Source organism: Arvicanthis niloticus, chromosome 25 (assembly GCF_011762505.2).
Source record: "Arvicanthis niloticus isolate mArvNil1 chromosome 25, mArvNil1.pat.X, whole genome shotgun sequence".
Classification (NCBI taxonomy): domain Eukaryota; kingdom Metazoa; phylum Chordata; class Mammalia; order Rodentia; family Muridae; genus Arvicanthis; species Arvicanthis niloticus.
The window spans coordinates 28330218-28344342 of NC_133433.1; the positions used below are offsets into that span (position 1 = coordinate 28330218).

Consider the following 14125-nt stretch of genomic DNA (forward strand, 5'->3'; position numbering starts at 1 on the left):
TGTTTATATAGTGAATTACATTGATGGACTTCCATATATTGAACCAACCCTGCATTCCTAGGATAAAGCCTACTTGATCATGATGGATGATTGTTTTGATGTGTTCTTAGATTCACTTTTTGAGAATTTTATTGAGTATTTTTGCATCGATATTCATTAGGGAAATTGGTCTGAAGTTCTCTTTCTTTGTTAGGTCTTTGTGTGGTTTAGGTATGAGCATGATTGTGGCTTCATAGAATGAATTGGGCAGTGTTCCTTCTACTTTTACTTTGTGGAACAGTTTGAAAAGAATTATTATTATTATTAGATCTTCCTTGAAGATTATAATTATTATTAGATCTTCCTTGAAGGTCTGATAGAATTCTGCACTGAAACCATCTGGTCCTAGACTTTTTTTGGTGACTAGATTTTTAATGACTGCTTCTATTTCTTTCAGGATTATGGGACTGTTAAATGGTTTATCTGCTCCTAATTTAACATTGGTAACTGGTATTTGTCTAGAAAATTGTCCATTTCATCCAGATTTTCCAACTTTGTTAAGTATAGCCTTTTGTAGTAGAATCTGATGATTTTTTGGATTTCCTCAGTTTCTGTTAGTATGTCCCCCATTTCAATTCTGATTTTATTAATTTGAATACTGTCTTTCTGCACTCTGATTAGTATGGCTAAGGGTTTATCTATCTTGTTGATTTTCTCAAAGAACCAACTTTAATTATTGGAGGTCAGGCCTCTATCCATGCCTTGGCAAGATTAGAATTGCCACAGCCCTTCTATACTTGGAGAAGGGAGGAGATGTCAGCGGCAGCCCTACTTATACATTGAAGGCCTAAAATCAGCCATAAGCCTAAAATCAGCAATAGGCCTGACAGACAGGCCTGCTAACACAAAGTCTTGGGTCTCTATGGAAAAACACTGAAACAGATGTTTATAAACTATTGTAAACAGGCAGCTTTTGTGGAAATCTAACAGCTTGAGTAGTTATAGACCTTGTAAATAGGCAGCCTTGGTGGATAGTACCAACTTAGATAAGGACTAGTGAAGCATAGGCAGAGTCATAGTGACCTGACCCCTGAACCTTCACCCAGCTGATACCCTGTTCTGAAATATATCTGTACTCCCCCTGAACATCTATGCTTCTGTGTCATCCCCTTCTCTACATCCTGCATTTTTGTGTTTATAACCCCTGTGTTAAAAAGTAAAAATTATGATTTGATAATAATAATAAAAAAAGAAGAAAAAGAAATGAAAAGAAAAGAAATAACACACACAGTGTCCTTCTGGCTCTGCTGACTTAGCTTCTGACAATCTATTTTCTTCTTCTCAGAAATACTTTGAATTATAAATTGTTATAGTGGTTTTTGTTAGTATGCTGGGTAAAATAATTTTTATTGATTTCATTTTAAATTTCAAAGTTTGTAGTGAGTTAAAATGTCCTTCAACATAATTATAGGTCATATTTATTTTCATATTGTAAAATGCAAGTTAATCTGTTGAACATTTTTTTAAAAAATGGATTCCTTTTTGAGAATTTTATATATGAACACTGTATTTACATAATTTTTTCATTCTCTCCTTCCTCTCACTCATCCCAACCCCCAATACTTTTCAAACATATCTTATTTAATTACTGTTCATATATGTATGTATATATGTATACATGTATAAGTATGTATGTATATACAAATACTGATAAAGTGTTTTGGGAAAAAATCAGAAAGGAATTGAAATGTCAGTTTTGAGGGTTTTTACTTTGGTGGCTATGTAGTGTTTTCTATTATTTGATTAATTTTCATACATAGCTGAATTTTTAGATATTTAGCTGCCTACAACAGTTTGTTCTTTAGGTCTTTTTGCTTGAGATGTCTTTGTCCAACAATTATTACTGAGACAATGTCTGTCTTTGATGTTGAAAGGTGTTTCTTAAATGAGCTAGAGAAATTGCTCAGTCCTTAAAGCTTAGATCACAGGCAAAAACAACTGTTTTTGAATCATACTATTTTCAAACAATATTTGAATCCAAGTTGCACGTTTAATATACATATATTATACACATATACAAAATATCCTAAACAAGAATTGAATCAAATATATGCTAATTTATAACAAATTAATATGATCTATGTAGAGATATATAACAGTAACTCTCCCTGTCCTCGAGGATTGGGACACAGGTGCTTCAGAAGCCCTTTGTGTATGGTCAGTGAATGATCTAATGTCTTAGGCTGAAGACCAATGATAACAAAACATTTCGTTAACATGGGGAAGCATTTCAAGAGTCTCAGGAACTAGCTGAATGAGTTCTTATCAGGAAGAAAGAATTTGATCCTGTAACCTAATTTAGGCAATATGACAGTCTTAGGGAGAGGCTTGTGTGGGGCTTTTGAATTCCCTGGACAAGGTCAGAGAAGAAGAAGCCCTGCTAAGGAACTGAGTCTTCCCTTATGTGCAAAGCCCCAGAAGAATATCTAGTTAATGGTGGAATTCGAACTTAATTAGCAGAGTTTTCTTACACTTATGTATAAATATTTTGTTACAAGTTTTTGGCTAAATTTTATTACAAAATTTTCACTGTATTTAATTAACTTAATAATGTTGATGTATTTTATAGCATAGTCTTAGAGATGTTTTGAGACCAGAGAAACATTTACTGATAAATTGTTTTTAAGACTGTAAAATAGCAAAACCTTAGAGATAAGATACTTTCAAAGTGTCAAGCCAATAAATTTTAGATATATGAGATTATATGATGCTTCTTCAGAAAATTGGGAGTCTATTTACCTCAAGAACCAGCTACGCCCATCTTGGGTATATACCCAACAGATGCTCCATTCTAACTCAAGGACACTTGCTCAACTATGTTCATATGGCTTTACTTATAATGATCAGAAACTGGAAATAACCTACAGTGGGTAAAGATAATGTGGTACATATGCACTATGGTGTGTTACACAGCAGTTAAAAATGACATTACATTTGCAGCATATGGATCAGAATTTTAAAAAAAATTATTCTGAGTGAGATAACTCAGACCTAGAAAGAAAATTATGATAAATATTCACTTATACATGGATATTAGATAGCAAATAAAGAAAAATCAGTCTACAAGCCACAGAACAAATGAGGCACAGCAACAAGAAAAGTCCTAAGGAGGGAACTATGGATCTTCCTGGAAGAAGAAATAGAGAGATGTTGCAGGTATAGTGGGGGTGTTTGGAAATAGGTTGTATTAGGCTGGGGTAGGGATTGACAGAAAGAGTTCAGAGAGAAATGACTTATAGTGGGACCTTTGGGAGGCAAAGTATAATACTAGTGATGTGGAACATTCCTGTAACCTATGACAGTGACTCTAGGAGCACTCCACAAAGTGGAGGATACAAAGCTAATATCGTCTGTCCTTTATAACTAAGTAATGATTTTGGTAGTAGAAAAAGTAAAAGTACCAACCAAGGAGCAAAATTTCAACCTATAATTTGTTCAGCTTGCAAGATGTCCTGGAAAATGTTTGCACAGAAAGTGAGAGGTGAGCCAAATGTCGACTTGTTTAATTTGAGGCTCGGGACAGAAGAAGGAAGCTGTAACTGACACAGCCTAGTTGATCAGAAACTAGAAGCAAGATAGGACAGAGACATACATTAGAACCAAATATAACTGGTCAAGAACATCAACAACAACAACAGTAACAATAAAACAACCAAAGTCCTTAATGAAGTCCTGCTCTATTCATAGTTTGATGCATATTCCAGTTGTCTTTAGAAAGACTGAATCCAGTTGGTATTGGTAATGGGAATAGTTAAAGAGGCCCCCGAATAAACATTATGCAGGGAGAACCCACTTTTGCAATTTCTCTTTTTTTCCACAGGAAGTGTGGGGAGCCGACAGAAGGCAGCTATCATCCTTGCAGCCATCTTGAGTTATATACCCCAGCAAGAGACTTTTACAATAGCCTACAACAGCTGAGCACACTCTGATAACATCTTGCTTTAGATACCCAGGACTTTCCCTTGGGTGTGTGAGACTTAAAGGTGTGTGACTTAAGGGCGTGACTTAGAGATCTGATTTAGAGACAAGATCCAAGGGCATGATTTAAGGGCATGAGTAAAAGCATGGCTTAGAAGTGAGACATATAAAAGGTGAGAGGCAGACAGAAGAATGCAGTACAACTTGCAAAAGATTACTGGACATCAGTACAACTTGGAGTTAGTTATTAGGCATTAGACATTAGGCACTTAGCCCTTGGAGAAAGAACTTGGAACTTGGAGGCCCTAGGGACTAGGAACTAGGGACTAGGAATTCAAGACTTGGGACTTAGACTAGGAAGAGAGACTGAAGAATAAATGGGATTGAATCACACTCTGTCTGGTCTCCATTCTTCGAGTCCATCCTCACTCTGTCTCTTGCTGAACCCCGACCCATGGACCAGAGAAGCTTGGGGCAGTGCAGGCTCTAACAACTTAACAGGCAAGGCTTTTGGCAGTGCAGGTTCCAACACAGACAGAGTGGTCTGAAATTTTGGCCCCCAAACGTGGGGCAGCTTGGGCCTCAACAAGGAAGAATTGATGTGAGAATTTGTGCCTGTTCTAATTGTATCTTGTTTTGTTAATGTCTCTGATAGGCCTACTGTTTTCTGGGGAAGATATAGGACAGTATATCTTGGAGACAGGTAAGTTCAGGAAGAACTGGGAGAGTGAGGGGACTGGATAGCTGCACTTAGGATGTACTGTGTTAAATATGAATAGATAAAAATAAAAAAGGAAGGAAAGTGGCAAAACCTTAGAGATAAAAGTCTATAAAATATAGAGCAGATGAAGATTAGATATAAAAGATCTGAGCATCAATTGTTGACACATTTTCAGGAGTGGTTTCCATAGGAGAGAATTTGAAAGTCTAGTATAGCTGCCTTTGCCCATTAATTGAGATGTAATTAGCCTGAAGTGGAAATTTCTATTTTCTCTGGAAACTCAATTGTGTTATGCTTTTTTTTTTCTGGAAACTCTGTTATGTGAGGATGTTTTTGCTGAAGCAGACACATTGTTTTTTTTTTTTTCTAGAACCAGCCTGGAAAAGAGGCGTGTAATGTTTTGCTAGAGTGAATATTTGAGAGAACACATGATATTTGGAAAGGGTGTAAATATAACCCAGCACAGAGTGGACAACTCTAAATGGCAAGTCTTTGTTGGTCATCATTTGTCTTGACTTCATAGAAAGAAAAGTCACCAAAGGACTTCTAGTGGTTTTCTGGCAACTTCTAGACATGTTCACATTACTCAGGCCATTTAGGAGAACTTCACAGTTGCTTCTGGATCAGACTACCCTTGATGACTCTTGATTGGTATTTATGAGTTGATCCAGCTCCTGCTGCTGATTTGTATGACGTGAACTGCTAATATCCTTACAATATCGATTGAATTCACACTAATGAATGATTTCTAAATAGTTCCATATCCTCCTTTGTCCTATTAACATTTTTCTACTACCTCTGGTGGGTGGTAGGCTAAAAGCAAGGTTAATCATATAGGAACTCTTATTAAAAGAAGGCTTTGACAGACAAAAAGTACCTTCTGTTAGAAGGGAAGGGAGTGAACTGGGAGGGATGGGGGACTCTGTGAATGGGGAGGGAATGGGGAACACAGTATCAGGTGTGGGGAAGGACAGGAGAGAGGGCTAGATGGCTAGATGGCCATCAAATGAAGAGAAATCTTCAAATAACTGGAGTGAAAAGGTGGGGACATCTTCAGAAAGAAAGACAGACATGTGATAAGGGAGGTGCCCAAGAATCAATAAGGATACTCTTAGCTTTGACACACAGAATTGGGCATAGGGAACCTGAATAGGATACCTCATGTAACCATGAAGAAACCCCAATGAAGCTATATGGTTGCCAACCCACCTGCAATATTTTCCACCCACTCTGTCCTCAAGATATGCTGAGACTGGATGGAACAGAGCCTGAGGGAAGGGTCAACTAATAACCAGCTCTACTTGAGACTCATCCCATTGGCAAGCAACAAATATATTAATTAAATCCTGTTACACTTGCAGACAGAAGACTAGCATGACTTTCCTCTGAGAGGCTCCATCCTGCAGCCGACTCAGACAGATGAAGACACCCACAGCCAAACAGTGGATGGAGCTTGGAGACATTTACGGAAGAAGAGATGCAAGGATCGAGGGTCCCAAAGGGAATAGCAACTTGATAGGAAGATTAACAGAGTCAACTAACCAGGACCCTTGGGGCTCTCAGAGACTGAGCCACTAACAAAAGAACATACATGGGCTTGACCTGAGCCTGCCTGCACATATGTAGCAGTTGTGCGGCTTGGTCTTCATGTGGAGTCTATCCCAAAATCTGTTGCTTATAAGTAGTATAGGATCTTCTAGCTAGCCTGCTTCATCTGGCCTCAGTTGAAGAGGATGCTCCAAGGTTGAGAGAGACTTGATATTCCAGGGAGGAGTGTTCCCAAGGGTATACCCTACCCACTCAGAGGAGAAGGCATGTGAGGAGGGGAAAAGATTGTGTGGGGCAGGTAATGGGGAGCAGGGCAGTAAAGGCATTTAAAGTGATTGTGTAAAATAAATACATAAAAGTTACATAAAAAGAAAAGCATAAGACTTAAGATGTAGGAATAGATGAAGAGAAAGAGAAATAAAAAAATATAAACAAATACATTCAGCAGAAAGAGTTGAATAAGACTATAACTATTTGGACTGGATACCCCGCTGCCATTACTCAGGAGGAATGGGATGACTTATGTAATAGCCTCAACAATAATTGAGAAGACCAGTTGACAGACAAGGTGCTCACTGAGTAATCTAGTGGGGCGTGTATAATGCATTAGATGTGGTAGGAGTATTTAGTGAGTAGCATGTCATGAACTTAAAGCTTCCATTAAAAAATTTAAACATATTTGCATAACTAATGATAAACATGAATATACAGTTGTATCATTCCTAAAAGTTTGTGATAAATATAATCTACTTTGATAGAAAATTTCCTGGTTTTATTGATTCTTTGTATAGTTCTTTTTGTTTCTATTTGGTTGATTTCAGCCCTGAGTTTAATTATTTCCTCCTGTCTACTCTACTTGGGTGTATTTGCTTCTTTTTGTTCTAGAGCTTTCAGGTGTATTGTCAAACTGCTAGTGTATGCCCTCTCCAATTTCTCTTTGTAAGCACTTAGAGCTATGAGTTTTCCTCTTAGCACCGCTTTCATTGTGTTCCATAGGTTTTGGTATGATATGTCTTCATTTTCATTAAATTCTAAAAAGTCTTTAATTTCTTTTCTTATTTCCTCCCTGACCACATTATCATTGAGTAGAGTATTGTTCAATTTCCATGTGAGTGTGGGCTTTCCCTTGTCTTTGTCATTATTGAAAACCAGCCTTAGACCATGGTGATCTGATAGGATGCAGGGGATGATTTTGATTTTTTTTATATCTGTTGAGGCCTGTTTTGTGAACAATTATGTGGTCTATTTTGGAGAAGGTACCATGAGGTGCTGAGAAAAAGGTATATTCTTTTGTTTTAGGGTAAAATGTTCTATAAATGTCTGTTAAGTCCATTTGGTTCATAACTTCTGTTAGTTTCACTGTATCTCTGTTTAGTTTCTGTTTCCTTTATCTATCCATTGCTGAGAGTGGGGTGTTGAAGTCTCTCACTATTATTGTGTGAGGTGCAATGTGTGCTTTGAGCTTTGGTAAAGTTTCTTTTATGAAAGTGGGTGCTCTTTTATTTGGCGCATAGATGTTCAGTATTGAGAGTTCATGTTGGTTGACTTTTCCTTTAACGAGTATGAAATGTCCTTCCTTATCCTTTTTGATAGCTTTAAGTTGAAAGTTGATTTTATTCGATATTAGAATGGCTACTCCAGCTTTTTTCTTAAGACCATTTGCTTGAAAAATTGTTTTTCAGCCTTTTACTCTAAGGTAGAGTCTGTCTTTGTTACTGAGGTGGGTTTCCTGTATGCAGCAAAATGCTGGGTCCTGTTTGTGTATCCAGCCCATTAGCCTATGTCTTTTTATTGGGGAATTGAGTCCATTGATGTTAAGAGATATTAAGGAGAGGAGACTGTTGCTTCCTCTTATTTTTGTTAACAGTGGAGTCGTTGTTTGTGTGGTTATCTTCTTTTGGGTTTGTTGGAAGAGGCTTACTATCTTGCTCTTTCTGGGGTAAAATTGCCCTCCTTGTATTTGTGCTTTCCTGCAACTCATTCTTTAGATTATGGAAGTTTTCTTCTATAATTTTGTTGAAGATATTTATTGGCTTTTTAAGATGGGAATCCTCACTTTCTTCTATACCTATTATCCTTAGGTTTGGTCTTCTCATTGTGTCCTGAATTTCCTGGATGTTTTGTGTTAAGAACTTCTTTGACAGTTGTGTTAATATTTTCTATGGTATCTTCTGCACCTGAGATTCTCTCTTCTATCCCTTGTATTCTATTGGTGATGCTTGCATCTATGACTCCTGATTTCTTTCCCAGGTTTTTTATATCCCTGGTAGTCTCCCTTAGTAATTTCTTGATTGCCTCTACTTCCATTTTTATGTCCTGGATGGTTTTGTCCACAAAACCAGGCCCAATTATAAATAAGATGAATAACAATTGACATCCAGGGAAGAGATATTTCCCTGACAATTCCTTTCTTTTTTTCTCTTCCAGGTAAAAAATTAATCACCCATGATGTCCGCTATCAGGAATGCTAATCCTGATGCTGGCCTCTGAACTTATACTACTCAGACCTCTGATGGGCCTTTGACAAGGACATCAAACAGCTAGAGATTGACATCACTAATCTGAAGAAATCCTTCATTTCATTGTCTGATGTGATCCCCTAAAATTGCAAAGGACTTTATTGGACCTGATTTTCTCTTTTACAATAGAAAAGACTGTGTACAGCTCTAGACTATGTACAGCCCTTAAAGAAGAATGCTGCTTTTACTTAGACAAAACAGGGATGATTAAAGAGAGCATGTAAAGGTCAGAGAAGGTCTTCAGAAAAGACAGAGATAGAAAGAGAAAAAGGAGAGCTTGTACAAGAATTGGTCTTCAACCTTGCCATGATTGCTAACCCTACTTCTTTCCATCTTGGGATCATTAATTGGGTTATTTTTGCTTATTTCCTTTGGTCCCTGGGCCTTAAATAGGCTGTTTGTGAAACAACAGCTAGATAATCTGATAGCAAAATCTATTCAGATACATTATCTTATGTTAACTATGGAGGACCACGGGACTCTAGATGAGGATGTTACTCTATCTAGGATGTTCCCAAGTCCCATCTCCACCCAACCTAATTAGGGGACTTCTGCCCCTAGACCAAGCAGAGAGGGGCCACCCAGAACCCCCTCTGTCTGGTGATCTGAATTCTTGCTTAGGCTTTGAGGCTAAGTACTGCAAGGCAATATAAATAAAAGTTAAAGGGCTGGTGAGATGGCTCAGTGGTTAAGAGCACTGACTGCTCTTTCAGAGGTCCTGAGTTCAAATCCCAGCAACCACATGGTGGCTCATAACCATCTGTAATGAGATGAGATGCCCTCTTATGGGGTGTCTGGAGACAGCTACAGTGAGTGTACTTACATATAAATAAAAATGAAGTATTTTTTTAAAAGTTAAAAATATGTTTCTGGGTTCCCTGAGGGACAAGCCTGACTGCATAGGGGTTGATGTCAAAAGTATCCCCTCTCCAGGAAAAAGACATCGGGGTGGGTATGGCCCTCATGCCTCACTGAACAATGACAGGAGGACTAGAGCCATTACAAGGTCCCCTTTAATTACTAGAGGTCAGGCCTCTATCCCCACCTTGACAAGATTAGAATTGCCACAGCTCTTCTATACTTGGAGAAGGGAGGAGATGTCAGGGGCAGCCCTGCTTATACACTGAAGGCCTAAAATCAGCCATAAGCCTAAAATCAGCAATAGGCCTGACTTACATGCCTGCTAACACAAAGTCTTGGGTCTCTATGGAAAAACACTGAAACAGAGGGCTATAAACTATTGTAAACAGGCAGCTTTTGTTGAAATCTACCAGCCTGAGTAGTCATAGACCTTGTAAATAGGCAGCCTTTGGCAGATGGTACCAAATTAGATAAGAACAAGTGAAGCATAGGCAGAGTCATAGTGACCTGACCCCTGAACCTTCACTCAGCTGATACCATGTTCTGAAAGATATCAGTACTCTTCCTGAACATCTATGCTCCTGTGTCATCCCCTTCCCCACATCTTGCATTTTTGTGTTTATAACCCCCATGTTAAAAAGTAAATATTATGATGTGATTAAACACACACACACACACACACACACACACACAGAGTGTACCCATGGTTCTGCTGACTTAGCTTCTGACAATCTGTTTTCTTGTTCTCAGAAATACTTTGAATTATAAAATGTTGCTGTGGTTTATTATAGGTCATATTTATTTTCATATTGTAAAATGTTAGTTAATCTGTTGAAAATTTTAAAAAACTGGATTCTTTTTTGAGAATTTCATATATGGACACTGTATTTACATAATTTTCCCTTTTCTCTCCTTCCTACCACTTTTCCTAACCCCCCATACTTTTTAAATATGTCTTATTATTTAATTATTGCTTATATATGTATACATGTATAAGTATATATGTTTATACAAATATTGATAAAGTGTTTTGAAAAAAATTTCAGTCCTCAAAAAATACAAAATCATCCTCAAAATCCATATCTCCTGTCAATTGTATAGAAACATTATTAATACCAACATTGCTATTTACAAAACAAATAAATTGGGAATAATGTATCATGACTATAAGCAAGGACTCTGGGACACCACTGAACGAGGCTGTTCCAGGACTGGAAAAATACATGTCTATCCATATTTCTCAGACTGTTTCACTTAGAGAGAGAGAAGGGCAAAACTTGAGGAAAGCCTTACAAGATTTAAAGGGGTAAATGGTAGTATTCTATCTAAAGTCCACCTCCACAGTTACCTGGCAACAGCCATGTAGGCCTAGCCCAGTATAAAAGGGGCTGTTTGCCCCCTCCTCTCTCTCTCTCTCTCTTGATCTCTTTTCCCTAGCTTCTCCCTGTCCCTTTGCCCCTCTCTTCTTCCCTTCCCCAACTCACCATGTGACCCTGGCCTGCCTCTCTTTCTCTGCCTCTACTACCCTCTGGCTCCCCTCCCCATGCACTAAATAAACTCTATTCTATAGGATACTGGTGTGTGGCTGGTCTCTCAGGGGGAAGAGATGCCTCTCCCTGGGCCTGCTGAGACATTCCCTTCCCCCATACCTCTCCACATACCCACAGAACATATTGTTTATCTGTTTATCTTTTTATAAACAGATCAGTAAATTTGCTGTGGGAGTGAGTGTATAAGTGGGGACAGTGTGTGAGATAGGGTGGTATTCCTGTGGCTCAAAAAGCCTGGGATCTCATGTGGGGATTATGGTATACGTTACCCAGTATGTGTTCATAGGTGCCAAAAGACCAGGCTTGGTTTGTGAGGGGAGGAACACATCGAAGGGAGACTGGTAGGAGGGCTGTAAATAAATAAAATAATTCATTAATAATAATAAATAATATAAATAAATACTACATTCACACCCATGGAACAATAATGTAAAAACCAAAAAATATCAGGCATGTTGGTCCACATTTAATACTAGCACTTAGAGGCCAAGCTTAATTGGATCTGTAAATTCCACACCTGATTGGTCTTCACCCAAAGCCAAAGAGACAAACAATCTTCTGAAGACAACACAAAAACAACAAAATTAAAATTAAAAGAATATCATTAGGTTAATAAAATTTTAGGCATAATGTAATTGTGCATGGTGTGAACATAATGTATTATTCTAAAACTGATTTCTGTATAAACATATCAGTTAAATCTTGGAAAGTATAGGGATAAAAGGGATATACCTAAATGTAATAAAAGAAACTTACAGCAATATTTTAGAAGACATCAAACCAAATGGGGAGAAACTTAAAGCAATTCCACTAAAATCAAGAACATGACAAGACTATCAACTCTTCCCATAGGTGATCAATATTAAACTTGAAGGTCTAGCTAAAGAAAGGTACAACTGAAGGAGATCAGGGGGATATAATTTGCAAATAAACAATTCAAGGTTTACAAATTGGCAAATGATTTGAAAGTATATATAAATGAACTGAAAAATTCCACCAGAAAATTCCTACAGTTCATAAACACTTTCAGGAATGTGACTCAATTCAATAAATAATTCAATTCCAAGACCAATTCAAATAAAATCAGTAGCACAACTATATACCTTTTATTTAAAAACAATATACAGACTGAGAAAGAAAACAGCACACTTCACAATAGCCACAAATAATATAAAATGTATTAGAAAAACTCAAAGCAAATGAGACTTGTTTGATAAAAACTTCAAGTCTTTGAAGAAAAAAAATATAAGAATATATCAGGGGATGGAAAGATATCCTGCTTGTGGATTGGTAACATTAACACAGTGAAAATGGCTAAGTTACCAAAAGCGATCTACAGATTCAGCACAATTCCCATCAAAATTCCAAGAAAATAACTTACAGACGTTGAAAGGACAATTCCACCTTCAAATGGAAGAACAAAAACCAAGGATAGCTAAAACCATCCTGAACATTTAAAAACAACATGGCATTAGGATAAAAACAGACAACACTGATCAATGGAATAGGATTGCAGATACAAACAAAATTCCAACAACATATGGACAACTATACTTTTGATAAAAATTCAGAAATACACAATGGAAAAAGACAGCATCTTCAATATATAGTGTTGGTTAAACTATATGTCTGTATATAGAAGAATGCAAATAGGTCGCAGTTCATTATAGCCTGCCTAAAACTCAAGTCCAGGTGTCCAAAAGACCCCAAAGTAAAGCCAGACAGAGTGAAACTGCCAAAAGAGAAAGTCAGGAACAGCCCTGAATGCACTGGCACAGGAGACAAACTTCTGAATGAAATGCCAATAGTACAAACACGAAAACGGACTTGCGATCCAAACAGAGAGGTCTCAACAAATGAATTTCAAATGGACAACAGACACTTGACAAAATGTTTAACATCTTTAGCACTGAGGGAAGTGCAAATAAAAACTACTTTGAAACTTCATCTTTATGTCAAAACACCAAAAATACCTGCAACAGCTCATGCAGGCAAGAATGTGGAGCAAGGGGAACACCCCTCTATTCCTTGAAAGAGTGAAAACTAATACATCTGCTATGTAAATCAATATTTATTCTGGTTCCTCAGAAAACTAGGAATCCAAAATCCAGCTTCAGGACTCTTGGACATGTATCAAAAAGTTGCTCTAAACTCCTGTAAAGACATGTGGCCAGTCATGTTTATACCCCTTTATTCATGAAACTAAGAAACTAGAAACAACATATATATCTCTCAATAGAAAATGGATGAAGAAAATGTGGTACACTTACACAACAGAATGTCATTAAAAATGACAACATAAAATGTATAGGCAAATGGAAGAAACCAGGAAAGTACTAATAATTGAGATAATCAAGTTCCAGAATGACAAATATGGTATGCATTCACTTATAAGTGGATATTAGCTATTTAGTAAATGATAAACTGGTACAAATATATAAACCCTAAGAGGGTAGGTAAAGAGTAAGTAAGTGTATGGGGAATACATGGATCTCCATGGAAACAGGAAAAAATAGATTCTGTGGCTGGTCTTGGGGTGAAAGAGTACATGATTGGGAGGGATCAGGTGAAGGGGAGAAAAGTAAAGAGTGTAGTACAGGGAGAAAGAGCTGAAAATACGGTGCATTAGGTGTTAGTGTAGATATCTAGAACACTGGAATATCCTGGAATTTATTATGATGATGCTACTAGAGACTCATAGTAATGGAGGCAATGGAGTTTTAATTGGCCATCTTTGATGCCAAGCAAAGCTTCAGTGGTGGGATTGGGTAACAATTTGTGAGTTGTTGGCCAACATGCTCCAATAGAGATTCCTAAGATTTCTCACGCTGATACTAGGACATAGTATTGCTCTCTGAAAACTGACCACAGGTCCTCATTGCTGAGAACAACTTCCTCACATCTCACTAAATACAGAGGGGTTTAGCAGGTACAGGCTTGGAGCCTTTACCCTTATGTGTTAGTCTTTT

At 37.5% G+C, this 14125-nt stretch overlaps 1 long non-coding RNA gene across 1 annotated transcript; it reads left to right on the forward strand.

Annotated features, from left to right (window-relative positions):
* Window positions 1–1726: 1726 nt before the first annotated feature.
* On the forward strand, window positions 1727–11156 carry LOC143438592 (uncharacterized). The gene is made up of 4 exons (XR_013107331.1): window positions 1727–4022; window positions 4613–4660; window positions 5049–5166; window positions 6044–11156. It is a non-coding gene; the product is annotated as an uncharacterized LOC143438592 (long non-coding RNA).
* Window positions 11157–14125: the final 2969 nt, after the last annotated feature.